Genomic DNA, 18,719 nt, shown 5'->3' with positions numbered 1-18,719 from the left:
CGAGTTAGAGAAAGTCAATGTAGTCTGGTGCACGGTTTGGGCTTCATTTCAGCTGCGCTGACAGTGAAGCACACACACTCGCAGACACACACACCGTTCTCTGTCTGCAGCCACATAACGACGCTCGACATCTGTGTGTGCGCGCTGTGTTTTATCGCCCAGCCGGAGGACTGATAAGGCACGTCGCCTCTTTTCCCGAGGAACTCATAATCCAGCGGAGAGAGAAAACGTATCAGCGCTGCTCGGCAGACACGCACAGAGCTGCCTGACGAGCTGCCACACACACACTCACACACACACACAGAGTAATTGATGGCTGTTAGGGAGCTGGGATTTCAATAACGGCTCTTATCTCCAGACCGCTGAAGGACAGCTGTGTGTGTGTGTCTGTGTGTGCACACGTGAGTTTGAGTGTGTATGTTCAAGTCTTTGTATGCTTGTGTGCACACATTGCAGTACAAAAACCGTCAAAGTGAGGACATCGTGGCTGCTTCAGACTTGGCATTAGCATTCACGTTAGCCTGGGAAAGCATTACGTCAAGTGTTACCAACACAGCTGGATCTGCTCACTGGGAAATTTATTGGCACAATTTGAGCCAAATTCTCAGAAGAGGAGGAAAGTTTTCTTTCATGTTTTTTAGATCTGTATTTTGAGTTTGTGCATAAAAACACAAGAGTCTGATTTACTTTTCACAGTATAAAAAAGATGTTTTTAACAAAAATACAAATTTTTTTCTTTGTCATCTCTTATCTATGTATTATTTTCCATATCTCAATTGGGACAGCAGCATTGTGACGTCTTTAAGCCTTCTCAGGCAAGAGATGATCTTCAATAATTTCACTGGACATCCAAATTAGCCAGCATCCCCTCTCTGTAAGGTTGTAGTGTCACATGAATTTCTTGTAACCATTTACTGAAGATCAGGCTACGTCACAGACTCTAAAGTAAAATAAAATGTATAATATCTTCCAATAAAACTCTGTGACTAGTTTAAAAATGTTGAAATACTAAAACATCAAAGCGCACAGTAAACTCACATAGGCTACAATAAGCCAACTAACAAGTTTTCATATTTTTTTCTGGTAAACATATTAAAAATGTGTCAAAAATCTCCTCCTTGAATCGCTACCTTATCATGGTGGAGGGGTTTGTGTGTCCCAGGGATCCCAGGGGCTATGTTGTCTGGGGGCTTTTGCCCCATGGTAGGGTCTCCCATGGCAAATTGGTCCTGGGTGAGGGACCAGACAAAGAGCGATTCAGAAGACCCTTATGAAAAGGATATCGAGGGAACAGTTTACCCTGCCCGGGACAGGGTTACCGGGGCCCCGCCCTGGAGCCAGGCCCGGGGAGGGTGCCCGAGGGCGAGCGTCTGGTGGCCGGGCCTTAGTCCATGGGGCCCGGCCGGGCACAGCCCGAAGAGGAGACATGGGCCCATCCTCCCGCAGGCCCACCACCCGCAGGAGGCGCCATAGGGGTCGGGTGCATTGTGTGCCGGGTGGCGGCCAGGAGCGGAGGCCCTGGCGGACTGACCCCCGGCTGCCAAGACTGGCAATAGGGACATGGAATGTCACCTCTCTGGTGGGGAAGGAGCCTGAGTTAGTGCGTGAGGTTGAGAGGTACCGGCTAGATATAGTCGGGCTCACCTCTACGCATGGCTTGGGCTCTGGAACCAGTCTCCTGGAGAGGGGCTGGACTCTGTCTCAGTCTGGAGTTGCCCCTGGTGAGAGGCGGCGGGCTGGGGTGGGTATTCTAATATCCCCTCAGCTTGCTGCCGGTACGTTGGGGTTTTTCCCGGTGGACGAGAGGGTTTGTTCCCTGCGCCTTAGGGTCAGGGAACGGGTCCTGACTGTCATCTGCGCTTATGCGCCGAGTGGCAGTTTGGAGTACCCAGCCTTCTTAGAGTCCCTGGGGGGGGGGGGGGGGGGGTGCTGGAAGGTGCTCCACCTGGAGACTCTGTTGTCCTGCTGGGAGACTTCAATGCTCACGTGGGTAACGACAGCGAGACCTGGAGGGGCGTGATTGGGAGGAACGGCCTCCCTGATCTGAACCCGAGCGGTGCTTTGTTATTGGACTTCTGTGCTAATCACAGTTTGGCCACAACGAACACCCTGTTCGAACATAAGAGTGTCCATAAGTGCACGTGGCACCAGGACGCTCTAGGCCGTAGGTCGATGATCGATTTTGTAATCGTATCACCAGACCTGCGACCATATGTTCTGGACACTCGGGTAAAGAGAGGGGCTGAGCTGTCAACTGATCACCACCTGGTGGTGAGTTGGATCAGGTGGCGGGGGAGGACGCTGGACAGACCTGGTGCACCTAAACGCGTAGTGAGGGTGTGCTGGGAACGTCTAGCAGAGGCCCCAGTCCGCGAGATCTTCAACGCACACCTCCGGCAGAGCTTCAACAGCATTCCGAGGGAGACTGGGGACATTGAGTCCGAATGGACCATGTTCAGCGTCTCCATTGCCGAAGCTGCTGCATTGAGCTGTGGCCGCAAGGTGGTTGGTGCCTGCCATGGTGGTAATCCCCGAACCAAATGGTGGACACCAGAGGTGAAGGGATCCACCAGGCTGAAGAAGGAGTCCTATCGGGCTTGGTTAGCCTGTGGGACTCCGGAGGCAGCCGACAGGTATCGACAGGCCAAGCGGAATGCGGCTCGGGCAGTGGCTGAAGCAAAAACTCGGGTGTGGGAGTAGTTCAGAGAGGCCATGGAAAAAGACTTTCGGACTGCCTCGAAGAGATTCTGGCAAACCGTCAGGCGTATCAGGAGGGGAAAGCGGTGCTCTACCTGCACTGTGTATAGTGCTGGCGGAGCGCTGCTGACGTCAGGCGGTGGAAGGAATACTTCAAGGACCTCCTTAATCCCACTGACACGTCTTCCGAGGAGGAAGCAGAGTCTGGGGATGAGGGGAATGACCCACCAATTTCCGGGGGCGAGGTCACTGAGGCAGTTAAACAACTTCTTGGTGGCAGAGCCCCTGGTGTTGATGAGGTCCGCCCCGAGTTCCTGAAGGCTCTGAACGTTGTAGGGCTGTCCTGGTTGACACGCCTCTGCAATGTTGCGTGGAGATCAGGGGCAGTACCTGTGGACTGGCAGACCGGGGTGGTGGTCCCCATCTTTAAGAAAGGGGACCGGAGGGTGTGTTCCAACTACAGGGGGATCACACTCCTCAGCCTCCCTGGGAAAGTCTATGCCAGGGTGCTGGAAAGGAGAGTTCATCCGCTAGTCGAACCTCGGATACAGGAGGAACAATGCGGTTTTCGTCCTGGTCGCGGAACACTGGACCAGCTCTTTATCCTCTCCAGGATACTTGAGGGTGCATGGGAGTTTGCCCAACCAGTCTACATGTGTTTTGTGGACTTGGAGAAGGCGTTCGACCGTGTCCCTCGGGGTGTCCTGTGGGAGGTGTTGCGGGAGTATGGGGTGTCTGGCCCATTGCTACGGGCCATTCGATCCCTATACAACCGTTGCAAGAGCTTGGTTCGCATTGCCGGCAATAAGTTGGACTCGTTCCCGGTGGGTGATGGGCTACGCCAGGGCTGCCCTTTGTCTCCGGTTCTGTTCATAATTTTTATGGACAGGATTTCTAGGCGCAGCCAAGTGGCGGAGGGCTTTCGCTTTGGTGGCCTCAGAATCTCATCTCAGATTTTTGCAGATGATGTGGTTCTGTTGGCTACATCGGGTGAGGGCCTCCAGCTCGCACTGGAACGGTTCGCAGCCGAGTGTGAAGCAGCGGGAATGAGGATCAGCACCTCCAAATCTGAGGCCATGGTTCTCAGCCGGAAAAGGGTGGAGTGCCCACTCCGGGTCGGGGATGAGTTCCTGCCCCAAGTGGAGGAGTTCAAGTATCTCGGGGTCTTGTACGCGAGTGATGGGAGAAGGGAGCCGGAGATCGACAGACGGATTGGGGCTGCAGCTGCAGTAATGCGGACGCTGCACCGGTCCGTCGTGGTGAAGAGGGAGCTGAGTGTAAAAGCGAAGCTCTCAATTTACCGGTTGATCTACGTCCCTACCCTCACCTATGGCCACGAGCTGTGGGTAGTGACCGAAAGAACGAGATCGCGGATACAAGCTGCAGAAATGAGCTTCCTCCGAAGGGTGGCTGGCCTCTCCCTTAGAGATAGGGTGAGAAGTTCGGCCATCCGGGAGGGGCTCAGAGTAGAGCAGCTGCTGCTCCCAATCGAAAGGAGCCAGCTGAGGTGGTTCGGGCATCTGACAAGGATGCCCCCTGGGCGCCTCCTGGGTGAGGTGTTCCAGGCATGTCCCACCGGGAGGAGGCCCCGGGGCAGACCCAGGACACGCTGGAGAGATTATATCTCTCGGCTGGCCTGGGAACGCCTTGCTATTCCCCCGGATAAGCTGGAGGAGGTGGCTGGGGAGAGGGAGGTCTGGGTCTCTTTGCTTAGGCTGCTGCCCCCGCGACCCGGCCTCGGATAAAGCGGATGAAGATGGATGGATGGATGGATGGACATATTAAAAATCTTCTTTTTTTTTCATGTGCCAGACCAGATCATTTCTTATCCAAATTATTCTATAATTTCTTCAGGACTTTATCCTCATAATCATGTGAAATGCAAAATATAAAATCTACAATCAACACTTTAGAAGCTCAAACTTGAACTAGCTGTAGCAGTGCTGTTAGCATTATGCTAGTAGATCGGTTGGCACACATGTCAAACTCAAGGCTCTGCAAACAAACCTGGGCCTTTGTAGATTTTAATTCAACCCACAAATGAACTTAGATTTGGACTATTTTTACACTCAAAGACAAGACTATGATCAATGACACTTTACCTTTTCATTGAAATGTCTAACAAAATAATAGAATTGTATCCCTTTTAGCTTTTCCACGATGAATTTTCTTATTCTCCATAGTGCTGGAAGTAGCTAGAAGTGATGATGAAGTTATTTTTTATTCATTCTTTAGAGATTTTATGTAGACAGAAGGTCACATAGCACATAAGTCCAGGATAATTACTAAAGCATATAAATAAATTACATAAATATCAGGCAAGCGTTGAGATTAGATGCTAAAAACATGCAATGTTATAAACGTCTGTGTGGAACCTCTTCAAACAATAAGCCAAAAATTTATTCCCGTTTAAACTGCTCATATGGAAAAGAAATAGTAAAAACATATATGTGATTACTCATGAAAGTGGCCACTTTCTCATTACTTTCATACATTGTTTTAGTAAGTATCCAAAACATACAAGTTTCATTATATAATTTTTCAAGGGATCTTATATCTGTTTTCACTCTTATATGCTTTTCATACAAGTTTCACACAAGACAGATACAAACTTTATAAGATTTATATATATCTTTTCCATATGGGTGGACAGGTAAAGCTAGCAGGTCACAGGACCGCCACTGCTATATCTTTGCTACATCTTTACTCAAAAGGGTGGATTAAGTATGACTGAAACTGACTGATCTATTCACTTCTTTGTTGCTACATATGTGACAATGCATCAGCAGCAGGAGGGTCTGTTAGGCTTTGCTAGTATTTCACCTCTGCTACATTAACAGATTTTTTGTTTGAACAAAATTTTCATTGGAGTCAGGGGAGTGGGACAGACTGAAAAATGCCAGTGTTAAGAAGCTTTTTATTACACTTCCGGTAACATAAAGTGTTGTTTTTAACCTGATCAACATTATTTCTCTTCTCCAGTTTCTGTCTGCTCCACTCTGTGTGTGCGGTGGTGCAAACACAGGGAGAGCAGGAAAAGAAGAAACTAACAAGGCTCTAGATACCAGCAATCGAGACTCCCACACTGAGCTGAAATCTGACCAGTGACAATGAATTAGCAGGAAAAATAAATTTTTAAACGTTACCTTATCTTCATCTCGTCGTTTAAAGTTAGCAAATTTATATTCTTGACTTGTTATATTGGACTTTACAAAGTTAGGAAAGCAATATTTTAGTGCAGCCTGGTGTTACTTCACAGATAAAAAAAAAAAAAAAAGATTTCTAGCCTCTTCCTCACAGTGAGGAATACAGATGACCTTCATTCTACGCTGTCAGAAAATATCACGTTCCCCCCTCCAAAGTCTTGGCAGTCAGCAGACACAGAAAGTAATCATTATAAGTAATCATTATTGTCTGCTGCTAGGTCCAGGTCCAGGTCTAGATCACAGGGGCAGCAGAGTCAACAAAGATGCTCCTCCTCCAGCGCTCCTGGGAGGGCACTAAGGCATTCCCAAGCCAGCTGAGAGGTATAATATCTCACGTGTGAGTTTTCATTCTAGTTGGACATACTCGAAACCCCTCACATAGGAGGCGTCCAGGAGCAACCTAATTAAATGCTTCAGCCACCTCAGCTGGCTGCTTTTGATGTGGAGGTGCAGCAACTCCACAGCATCTCAAAAGGAGAACCAGATAGCCTTCAATGACAAATCCCATTTCTACATCCTATATCTGTGATCTTATTATTTCAGTCATCATGAAAAGCTACATCACAGGTGTGGGTGACTTAGACAATGATGACTTAGACCTAAGGGGGTCTGCAGATACCTGAATCCAAGTTATGTACACTGGATTGTGAATGGAAAAGGTTGGATTTGTATGTCCTTACATTTAAGCCCTTAAATGCCTATAGTGTTTTGTATTTGATGCCTTTTTTAATGCATTTTTGAGACTTTACATCATCAGTGTGATTTTTCCCTTCGAAACCCAAACCTAATTACACACATACATTAAAAAAATGCATTTTTAAGGAAAAAAAATTGCTAGATTTAGTAAACGAGTTACAAATTAAAAGTAATTTATGGAAATTAAAATGTAATTATCTTTTTAACAAATTTCTCAGATGGTTCAATAAACTCTCAATGTTACAAAAAAAAAGATTTTTCCACAATTATTTCATATTTCAGGCTTTAAGGGTTAAGAGTGACACAGTACAAGAAAAACAAGGCTTTTATGTTGTTGTGAATTAGCTATTCTAGCTGATTCTCAGACTAAGATGTTATACCTGGAATCTTCAAGAGCCCTGTTTGCTTTTGTGAGAAAATCTGACGAACACCAAATTACTTTGCATTTCTCAGCCACATAATTTTCTCTTAGATGTTAAAATCTCAAAGATAATGGAAACTGCAAGCCCTTCTTAGAAATATTATGTAATATTTTAAACCAAATCGGAGCTATTTTTTAAAGAAAGTCTCGAGAAAATGCAGCATATGACAACAAAATGCATATTTGACATTTTTTGTATGACTTTTTCAGAGTGGCTTCGTCCTTTATTCCTCTTCTTCCTTTATAAGTTACTTTTTCAAACTAAGCACATTTAAATTGTTGCTCAGATGAACTTAAACTACTCAGACATTTTTAGTTATGACGTGAGTGTATCTTTCCTCTTTCAGCTGCCTTCAGTTATATGCTTTGAAACATCTCTAAAATCTCTCCCTCCTCTCATTCCCTCACAGATGTAGATGTTACAGTTGCGAACGTCAGCTCCAGATTGCTGTGTTTGCAGCCAGCTGCACGTGGAGCTCCTCTCTCAAACTCCTGATGATCCAGCTGTGCTGCTGGCCACCGAGGCCAATCTGAGCTGCAATTTTCTGGACGCGTTCATTACCTTCGTGCTCTCCGCTCAGCTTTGTTTTAATTTTACGAGACGAGAGACTGAGATGAAACTTTAATGACCCCTGCAGGGAAAACGCTGTTTATTTAACCTGGATTTATCTGGACTGCCCTGCTGATGGCTGGGAAATCTCTCTGGTAATGAGAAAGGAGGAAATAAAGTCCCTTTAAAAGGTACTAAAATCATCTTTAACCCTCCTGTTTTAACCTCAAACTGAAGGCGACAGCGAAACATAAGGATTGATTTTCATTAATCGATTCTACCAGGATCTAAAGATCACATTCATCTTTTTAGATTTCAATGCCTGGTGCAAAGCAGTATAAAATAGCTTTTTTTGACCTAAGGATTGCAAGAAATACAGAAGAGAGAGTGGAAAAAGGCATGGCTACTGCATAACAGAAGGCCACATGGGATCAAATGAAGGCCATGTCCAAACTAATACGTTTTTGTTTGAAAACACATATTTTTCTCTCTGTTTTGGCCTTCCATCCACACTGTGATGGCGTTTTTGGTCAAGGAAAACTGAGCTTTTTTAAAACGCTCTCCAAAGTGAATAAATTTGAAAATGCTGTTTTCGCGTCGCAGTGTGGACAGCGAAAACGGAGGCTTTCGAAGACGATGTCGCAATTTAGTCATGTGATGCAGTCATGTGACCAATTCAACTAAGATGGCAATGGCATTGTACAGCAGTTGTTTTGTTTGGTCTCAATTTTGACAGCCTTATTAAAAATTAATATCAGTTTATACATGATCCAGATAGCTTTTCTTCAAAGACGACGGAATGTTTACTCAGAGCTGTTGTTCAGCAACTTTGTACTTTTGTGTTACTCGCAGCAACAACTCCACCTCATTGTCGGTCCATTTAAAAAAACTTTAAAAAAACTTTCCCATCTTGCCACAACATTTCAAAGAACTGGAAAATAAATAAACGGCAGACGGAAATGACGCAGGTCGAATCGTCTTACGTTTCACGCATCCGCAGTAAACGTTTTCAGTGTGCATGAAAACGATTGAAAACGATAGTGTGGACACGGAGCGTTTTTAGACAAAAACACTGCTTTCAAATTTACCCGGATTAGTGTAGAAGTAGCCAAAAATCTATTTTGCCCAAGATTTAAATGAGTAGCTGCAAAGAGAATGAGTCTGCCCCCAAAACTGGGTTTCTTTCTTCTTTTTCAGAAACACAGTGGAAGGTCTGGAAATATTAGGACAGAATGAAGACCAGAAAAAAAAAACAGCTGAAAGCCCAGGAAAATCTTTGGGAGATTCATCAAAATATGTGACTTCAATTAAAGTTCCCTAATTGTTTTTAAAACTGATTACTGGTGTATGTGACTTCAGATAGTGACGCTCGATTATGGTAACAATAAAAAAATAAATATGACAGTTATTTTGGTCAATACTGCGATTACAGTTACTTTAAGACTTGTTTTTTTTTTAAAGAATAAGCCTTGTCTTTTGTAATTTAGTTAATTTCCTCGATCTTTAATTATAATTAAGATGGATTGACTAACTAAACAAAGAAATACATAAATAATTGTGAGCTGACCTAAAGCTCACAATGGGGGAGAGAAGCTGACTTTCACATTCTCTTCCTTTACATTTTCCCTAATGTGTGTAATGCATTATTGCAAAACAGAATGTGGCAGAATAATCTCAACCAGTTTATTTTAATAAGCAAATGAAGACAGAATTACAGAATTAAATTTAGCTGATTGCACAGCTCTGCCAGACAAGGCCTGAAAAATAAAACTATAGAAATCAAAACCACAAAGATAATCAGTTAATGAACGAAACACAAATAAAAATGACTAAAATAAATTTTCAGATGAGTTTAAACTTTGAAAAACTCTCTCACAGCAATTATGGCTGTAATCCGAGTACAGACGGTTGGATACATTACATAAGCGATATTTTTACACTCTGGGAACCTTGTGGGTTTTACATGATTTAGGAAGAAGTACTGAAGTGTCACAGCAAACTCAGAGCGTGAGTCATTGCAGGAACACAACAAGAGATAATTCACTGGGCTGAGAGAAATATTCTGAGAACGTGACACTGAAGAAAATCAGACAGAGATATAAAGAAGCGCAGACTCATTTAATAATAAACAGCATGTGATTTCTACCACTAGGGGTCTCCAAAGCAAACAATACGACATATCTTACTGGTGTTGGAAAGAAACACGGGATTATGAGTTTATTGTTCTCAAAGCCTTTGCCAAAGAAATCTGGTGCAGGCTTAACATCACGGTTTGTTCAATCTAAATAGCCACATCTGATGATAGTTAACATATTGCCAGTTTGCCTTATGATGACCTGACAACTAGCAAAGATACTGTAGCTAATGTAACCCAGTGAATTTATTTGTGGCTAACTGGACATATTTTCCAACTGGCCACCCACCATCCAATAAATGGTGATTCCAAATATATCTCTGAAGGTGGTTTGGGTGTTTGTTGTCTTTGGGGTTAAACTGGACGAAACTAGCAAGCTGAGAGCCCCCGAACATAGTAAGTTATTAAAGGTTTGCTTGTTTGTTTTTTTAAATACTGATACATCATCATTTTCTTTCTACAATACTGTACAAAAATCTCTAGCCACCCCTCATTTCTTTATATTTTGCTTGAAAAATTGGAAATAGGTGCAGTGATTTGTTGAAATACCTGCAAACATACATGGAAATACATTCCATAAGGCAAAAACAGTTCTTGAACAATTTAACAAGCTTAAAATCAATATTTGGTATGACCACCTTTATTCTTCAACACAGCCTTAACTATTTTAGGTAAGCCTTCTTGTCATTTCTTTAAGCAGTTTTCAGGAATTGTTCTCCTGGCTTCTTGAAGGAGAACAAAGCCAGACCAAAGCTCTTCTTTGGATGCTGTCTGCCTTTGGTTCTGTTCTCTATCAAGATGATCCCACACTGCTTCAACAACATTTAGGTCTGGGCTCTGGGGAGGCCAATCCATAACTGATTGTTTTCCCTTGTGTGCTTTTTCGACCCAGGTATGATTTTACTGCCTTGCAGTGGGTTTCAGATCACAGTAATGCTCAGAAATGCCAGTGGTGTTGTCACTCAGATCCCCAACACCAGTGGCATTTCAATCTTGTTTTTTCATTAAGTGGCTTAACAACAACAGCAACAACAACAATAAAAAAAAGACTTTCCTCTGAAAATGGTCAGTTACAACCCGCAGCCTGAAAATGAGTGAAAAAGCAGCCAATGTCCAAAGAAAGAGCTTCAAAAAGCCTGAAGAACTTACAGCTGCTAGGTCTGGTTGCTTGGAAGCAAAATATAAACTCATGAGATGTGTCTCAATCATTTTGCACTGTGCTGCATGTTTGGAAATGTTTTGACTTAATCATAGCAGGGCTCTAGAGCGCGACCAATTTGGTCGCAAATGCGACCAAATTTTTCAGTGGTGCAACTAAAAAAAATATTTGGTTGCACCTGTGCGACCAACTGTTCGGGTAGCAAAAAAAAAAAAAATCTGCAACCTTCCCTGTGGTCAACAACAGACACACATTATGCCCCTATCGTGGACTAAACCAATAAGAGATAGTAAGGAGCGGGACCTCTCTGATTGGCCGTGGTCCAGTTGAAAGTGCAGGTGGAAGTGGGAGGTGAGTAGCTTGAATAAAGCGATATCAATTCATTAAATCCTGAATCGACTTTTAAATATAACTGTGTTTTGCCAGAAACGCCAGATTCTCAGATTAAAGCTCACAAAACCATTTCAACAACAACCAAACAGCAAATGAGAGCAGGTACACGGATTCCACACAAAGACGTAAACACAGAGGACCGACGCATCAGAATCAGCTTTGTCTTTCTCGGCTTTCTCACCCGACGGCCCGTAGACGGACACGCTGTCGGAGCTTAGCGGTTCTGATGCGTCCGGTCCGCGCTGTAATTACGTCTTTTTGCGCTGATTCTGAGCTGCAGGTTTTGTCTCTCTCCAACCAAAATTCACCGAGCAAGCAGCAAAAGAAGCAGCAAACTGCGCTTCACATTTGATCAATGTCGTCATGAATTTTGCCGTTTTGCTTCCACGACTATTAAAAATCACACTTCATGCACAGCTAGCTCTCTCTCTCTCTGTATTTCAAGAACAGTTTCCCGTCTCCAATCTCTGTTTTCTGTATTATTCATTCGCTTATTACCCACCAGTCTACCGTTGTTTACAGCGCTGTGGCTGCTGTCTTTTCCTTTTTTCACTTAAATGACCTCGGACAAGAAAGCCTATTTTTTCTGTTGTTCAATACTGAAGAAATTTAAACTTTATATGCAGAACATTGTAGAATATTTTTAAGGTTATCTGCTATAAAAAGCCAGACCAGGAAAATCTCCTTCATGTTTTTCTGTGTTTTATTCTCAGTTACTTTCACACAAAGGCATCTGCTGTGATGTTCACAATTCTGATGAAGTCAGTACTGATAAATGATCAGAAATAATATTTCTGACTGTCTGAGGCTAAGTTGAATCGAATCGGGACTTTGAAAACCGGAATCGAATGGATTATAGAAATCAGTGATGATACCCAGCCCTAGTGAGCAGCCTAGGCACGACAGAAGTGGATGTAGCTGTAATAGGAAAAGAACTATTGCTAACTTTTCTGTTAAGTTAAGGCCTGATCCTTCTGAAATTCATAGCCAGTGCTCTGACACGGTGTCATCAATCTTTGAATGGTGAAAAAGCACAGTGTATCCAGAAAAACACATTATATTATATAAATTATTATAAAATTTGTGTGCGCCTAACTTTTGTGCCGGTACGCCTAACTTTTTAAAGTTAGGCGTACCGGTACGCCCATGGCAAAAAGTTAGTCTAGAGCCCTGCATAGACTGTGGACAAGCAAGTTGACACACTCCATCAAACGATGGCGCTTCTTTTAAACCACTCACATTAATCCAGTCTAATCTTGTGGCAAACACTGAGGTCAGGTAAAAAATTCCATCATCACTTAATTTAAGACTAATATTGGCCAATACTTTGTGTCAGTAAATAACCATGGCTGAGGTATTGGTATTATAACTGGCAAGAATTGAGCCTGTCCACCCAGTTTGATTCTGTGAAAAACATATGAGCTGAAGTTTTGATCAGCAATCAGAAATTAACCCCACTCCCCTCAATTGCAATCATGGAATTATTTTGGTTTTCAAAAGGACCAACCCAGCAAATTATAGAACAAAAAATGCCTTGGTTAAACATCTCTGTATAAACAAAATTTAGCTATTAAATGATCCACATTCAAAAACACACTTCAAATGGTCCATTCCTAACATTGCTAATTTCAATTTTCAGCACCAATCGACTGGACAGAGCACTCTAAAGACATCTTTGCTGGTGTTTACTGCAAGAGAGACTCGAATCAGGGCAGGCCCAACTTAAACTGCTACTGCCTGCTGTAATGGTGCTTTTCAGGTTTATGCTTTCAAACTGACCAGAAGTCGTACTTTTACATTAGCAAAACAAAAATAGAAAAATCACCTAAAAGAAACATCTGCAAACAAATCATTAGACAATGCACTCTCATAACTTGGTTGTCTAATTAACCTACTCTGTGGGGAAGTGCACTACTGTTTCCACAGGTCAAAATAACCACACTAAAAATAACCCACTGATGCACACTTAGGTACTCTCTAAGCGTGCATCACCTCGGGAACTGTTCCATCAAGTGACTTTAATTCCACCATAAAGTAGGGAACACAAGCAGGGCTGGACTGGGACAAAAAATCGGCCCCGGCATTTTAACTAGAGACTGGCCCACCAGGTATTATAGGAAAAACCATAAAGCCTTTGAATGAAAACAAATGCTGTTGTGACAGTGATGTACACTGTCTTGTTGGGATTTATGTATTAATCCAATGAACTTAAACCTACACCATCCTTCCTATTCTGATATTATAAAAAAAAGACTGCTTGGTCGAATTAACCTCCTAAACCATCTATAACACATGGTGGAAACCTGAAATTAAGACAGAGAAGACATGATCATTACTGAATATTAAAAATAATAAATGACAGATTTAGTGATATTTTCATAAACTATTTACCACATCAATGGCAGGGCAAATATCTTTTCTAACATGGCAACCTTTAAAAAGTGAAAGGAAACAGATGGCCAGGTGAGAAAGAATAAAACTTACACACAGTACTGGTACAGCATCTAGAAAATGTGGGAAAATACTGGCATCATATACAGTACTTTCTTCTGAAGAAATTATGATGGGACCCCGAAAAAAGATTACAATAATCTAATGTACAATAATGGATTTCTATACATTTTACATCAAATGAAAACGTTGGTTGTACGATTCAGATAATTGTTTAATAAAAGCGAGACATTTTAAATTAGAATAAGAAAGAAAAGTATTTCCTTGTGCCCCCCTTTCCCTGGTAATGCCCTACCTGGCCCCCTGGCAAAACTTTGCTAGACCCGCCCCTGCACAGTTACCAGCTGTCAGCTACGTAGAAAAAGGATCCTGGTGTTATTTGTCTCTCAGAAACAGTTCATAACTTCCCTTCAACTCATTCATGTCACCTAAAAGGTAAACCTGTTTCTCCATCACCTGTTCAGCTCTGATGATTCAGTAAGGACATCTCCTGGTTTCATCTTCATGTTTCCCTCTCACCACATATCCAAACCGATATCATGACCAGCAGCTTTTACAGCTGTGGCTCCAGCAAACATCAGCTGATACTACAAAGTAATATTAATTAAATTCTAACAACAGCTGATCAAACGTGCTGCTGTTGTTTAGCGCGACATCCACTGATTTCCTCTTTTTCCACTGGTTTTCTCTTTCTGGCGCAAAGTGGGCGATAAACAAACAGCTGACGGGACTTGCGACAGAAAAGCCGATCAGCTGATCATTGATCAGTTTCTTGATTGAAGCAGCAACAGGAGAAGGAGGGGGAGAGAATGAGAGAAGAAGAGGCAGCTGTGCAGCGTAAAGACGCAGAATAACTCCAGCTTTGTGTCTTTTTTTTCTAGCTGAAGTCCGGGACAAATCGCGTTCCTTTTCACCTCAATACGAAACGCATAATATTTTCTCTGAATACGAGACGATTCCGTTCTCTAATAACTAACCTTATGAAAAAAATAAAGCACCCGCCCAGAAACTTCATCATGCTAGCTAGTACGCAGTACGAATTTTTGTAACTGACTGTAAAAAGTCAGCACAACGAAAATAAACTCCACCTAAACTTGGTTCATATCTGACCCAGAGAGACTGCAGGTCATAACTTCTCACCTGAAGTTCAGTTCACCTGATACTCGGCCGGCGGCCGCCTCGGGTCTCTTCTCCTCCTGCCTCACCTTTCCCACCTTTCCAAGTGGTGGAGACCAGCCACTTGCTAATGTTACTGAATCTGTGGAAGCTCTGGCATAGCCACCACGAAGCAACTGAGTTATTTTTACACATCTGCCAGCATCTGGCCAATCCACCGCCTTTCATTGTTTATACCATTACGTAAAAAAACCAAAAAAAACATCAGCCCATAAAAACAAAAAATCACCATCGGCCCCCCGGGCAAATGCCCGGTATGCCCGATGGCCAGTCCAGCTATGAGCACAAGGTTCTTTGCAGACCTTGTGTGTACAATTTTTTTAGAGTATAAACTCATTCTCAGAGTCTCTGTACTGAAGTCCACCTTCTGCGCGTGTCCGTCGGGACCTCAAAGAATGTTTTGTGGTGTCTGCAGGTGTCCACATGCAGGTCTTTAACTGAGTCTAACCCAGGGGTGGGCAATTCCAGGCCTGGGTCAGCACACCTGAATTACATGATCAGTTCCTTACCAGGCCTCTGGAGAACTTCAGGACATGTTGAGGAGCTAATTTAGCCATTTAAATCAGCTGTGTTGGTTCAAGGACACATCTAAAACCTGGAGTTGCTCACCCCTGGTCTAACCCCTGCTTAAGCCTGGTGGCTGGCATGAGTAACCCAGAAAGTAGACTGGGTGTGGATGAGGTTTCGTTCTGTCCTTTACATCAATTATACCAAGAACGCTTCGTAAGCAGTGCACATATGTTCTTTTATTCTGGAAATTGACTGGATTCTTTGTGCTGGTCCTGTGTTCGCCCTCTTTTGCTTTGTGCAGCAAAGGTGTTAATTTTACCTGGGATAAAAATAGTTTGCCACAATATGTGCATGCTCTCCACTCCATGTCGCTTAAAACAGTGAAAGGTCTACTTTTTATTTACAGAGAGTAGCAGCGTCAGATAATCTGGTTAAATTCCAGTACAAAAGCCGCTTTGCAGACTCTCCACTTTTGAAAGGCTCCTGATGAGACTCAATGCCATACAGAGGACAAACCAAAGGTATGACTTCAGAGGTACATACCCGGGATTCATGATGAGGAGTGCGTCAGATGTAATTGCAAGCTTTGCCGCAGTGATCAGCAGCTGCGCCAGAACTAAAGTGTGAAACAGCCGCACTCGAGTATTCCCGGGTTGTGCTCCTGTGCACTCTTACCAAAATCAAAACTGCTTGACATGGATGACACTGCAGGTTGTGCGAATGCTGAAGTGGTCCAGAACAAGGAAGGGAGGCGACACCGGAGTTCACTAAGAACAGAAGAACTGCCAACAAAACCCCCCAAAAACCCCATCAAATATCAAAAGAATGTAGGAGGAGAACGCACAAATTTCATTGTTTTTAACACAGAGAACACACTGTAGTTCTCTGTCGCTGGCTGATGCACAAGCAAGAGTCGTCCACAGACCTGTGGCATCATATTTTTGATGCTGACCCCACCTGACAGCAGAAGCTTTTGGCCAGTAGACTGCCAGTTTGTGTCTGCACTCAGGCTGTCAACGAGCTTCCAACGCTGAACCATAATTTCCCCATTATGTAGGACTTTTACTTCTGCATAGAGCCCAGGTGTATCCTTCCCACATGGCTAATGACCTTGCTATTGCGAGCATTTATAGTTGTGGTGGTGAGCAAGTGCTGCTCTGCAATTTAGGTGCTAAAACACAAGGCTGGTCGTGAACTTTCACTCTTCTAGTTGATCCATTCTCTTCACTCAATTTGAAAAATGACAGCAGAAGAAGAAGTAGCTGGAAGTGTACGAGGAAACAACGGCAGGCAACTGTCTCCGCGCAATGTGTATCTACATTTCTGGGGAGGTGCATGTCAGGTTAGGGCGAAGGTATGTTACGACGTACCTGCAGCATAGGTTTACTGAACATGTTCCAAAAGTAACAACGAAACTACACCAATGAGAGGCAACGAAATGAACAGCATTGTTATGTGACACAAAAACATGGACGGCACACATCTCCAATGATGGTATCACACAAGTGATTTCATGAGAAACTTTAATGTGGAACGCTCTGAAAAGGTTATAACAAGTTATAACAAGTTCACAAGAAAAGCAGCAAATTCTTACATTTAGAAAACTCTAAAAGCTGTCCTGAAATAAAACACAAACGCACTAGGTCAGGAGATAGCGCTCTCTGCGCTTGTGAATGTGACAAAAAGTGCAATAAAAGTCATAAAAAAAATGTCGGAGATGAGCAGGAAAATTCTCAAACTGCAGGAAAAAATTATATCAGCAATGTAAAGAATATTTTCTTCAGCCTGAGGAATAACTGAGTGTTTTAAAGTGAATTAAAAGCAGGATAATATGAAGACGTCAGTGTCTGTTTATTGGTGCAAAGTTATATACAGACATGTTAATCATCAGTGGAACATTAGAGGATTAACAGAAGAGTTTAAATGTAAACTTAGCTCTATTTTATTTCAAAGATAACTCTAAAACTTACCGTGTTCTTCTCCTGAGCTGTAAAATCCAGTTTTTTCTTACTTCCGACTGAACATCCATCCGCTCCAAGCAGGTGAGATTAAAACAAACAAAAAAAAAAACCATCAAGGTAAATAAATCCACAAATCCATCCTCCTCATCGATCCGCCGCGTGCGGGCGCAGGACGGGGTCGTGTGCGCGCACGTGCACGCTCATGGACACGCTGTCACACACTCAGCGGGATTCGGTTTCCTCCCAGAATTAAATTAAAAATAAAAGAAGATTAAAAAAAACGCTCCAAAGTCATTACAAAGAGCACGAGCGCGTCGTGTGCGCCCGCGCACGCACAGGTCACAAACAAGGTGTCCCGTGCTGCGCAGAACTCCGCTGGAAAAACGCCAAATTTAACCCCGAACAGCAGACACGTACACACACTCACAAACACACAGACAACCGCGCACACCTGGGCACGCACCCACCGTCTTGCACACGTGCTGTCCGGCACCGGACTGAGCCCTGAGTGCGTATGTGTGTGTGTGTGTGTTTGTGTGTCCCTCCGCGGAGTCCCGGCTGGGAGCGACAGCAGCAGATCAGATCCAAACACTTTGAGCCCCAAAACAAAAAACAAAAAAACAAACAAACAAAAAAAAGGAGAAAAATATCCCTCCGGGCGCCTCGCGCGCAGCTCGCAGGTTATTCCACCTTTTCTTTCTTTGCCGTCCCGTCGTCCGTGCGTCTGCTGGGTTTATCCCGCTCTTCCTCCACCTCCTCCTCCTCCTCCTCTCCACCCGCCGCTGTCTTTTCTGTTTTCCTCCACGCGAACACGGACAGGGACTCTTTCTTTTTTTTCTCTTTCTTTACGTCTTTCTCCGCCGCGCTCGCGCTCCACTGTCAAATTTCAGTCAATTAACAAATTTCGGTTCCGGTGGGAGATTCCAAAATAAAACCAAACCGTGTCGTTTGTGTCATTTTCATGTGGAAGTAACCGAGGTGGGAAAAAGTGTTTATTCATGAGGCAGTATTTTTTCTTTTATTGCTGTGGATGAAACAACAACAACAACAACAAATAAAAGCCACTGCAACCTAAATATAAAAACTTTAGTATATTAATTATTACAATTCTTTAAAAAAATCCAGCACAGGACTCTCAAATATGTGTTATCCATAAGGCACTTTCTATTCCATATGTATCACAAAATGAACAGAGAGGCATAAACATATAAATACAATAAATAAGAATAAGCATGATCAATAAAAACAAACTAAAAGAAAATAATAGAGGAGTGAAAATGCCAAAAAAAACATATTAAAGCCTTAAGCCTGACTGAAATTTGATGAGGTGATCAGAAGAGAAGCCAATAACAAGGAGAACCATCC

General features: G+C 43.3%; 1 protein-coding gene across 1 annotated transcript in view; it reads right to left on the bottom strand.

Moving 5' to 3' along the window:
* LOC146641757 (BCL-6 corepressor-like) overlaps positions 1-18,163 on the bottom strand; it is an 84,354-nt gene extending 66,191 nt beyond the window's left edge. Inside the window, exon 1 of the mRNA XM_085397900.1 lies at positions 17,364-18,163. The gene's annotated coding sequence lies outside the window, so the exon portion shown is untranslated. The remainder of the gene's footprint in view (positions 1-17,363) is intronic.
* Between the last annotated feature and the right edge of the window lie 556 nt (positions 18,164-18,719).

The sequence above is a fragment of the Rhamphochromis longiceps genome, linkage group LG23, assembly GCF_057381845.1.
Source record: "Rhamphochromis longiceps isolate RC_006_pf linkage group LG23, R_longiceps_female_GT1.1, whole genome shotgun sequence".
Taxonomy (NCBI): Eukaryota; Metazoa; Chordata; class Actinopteri; order Cichliformes; family Cichlidae; genus Rhamphochromis; species Rhamphochromis longiceps.
Note: the sequence above shows the minus strand (reverse complement) of the source record. Positions and strands in the feature narration are given on the sequence as shown.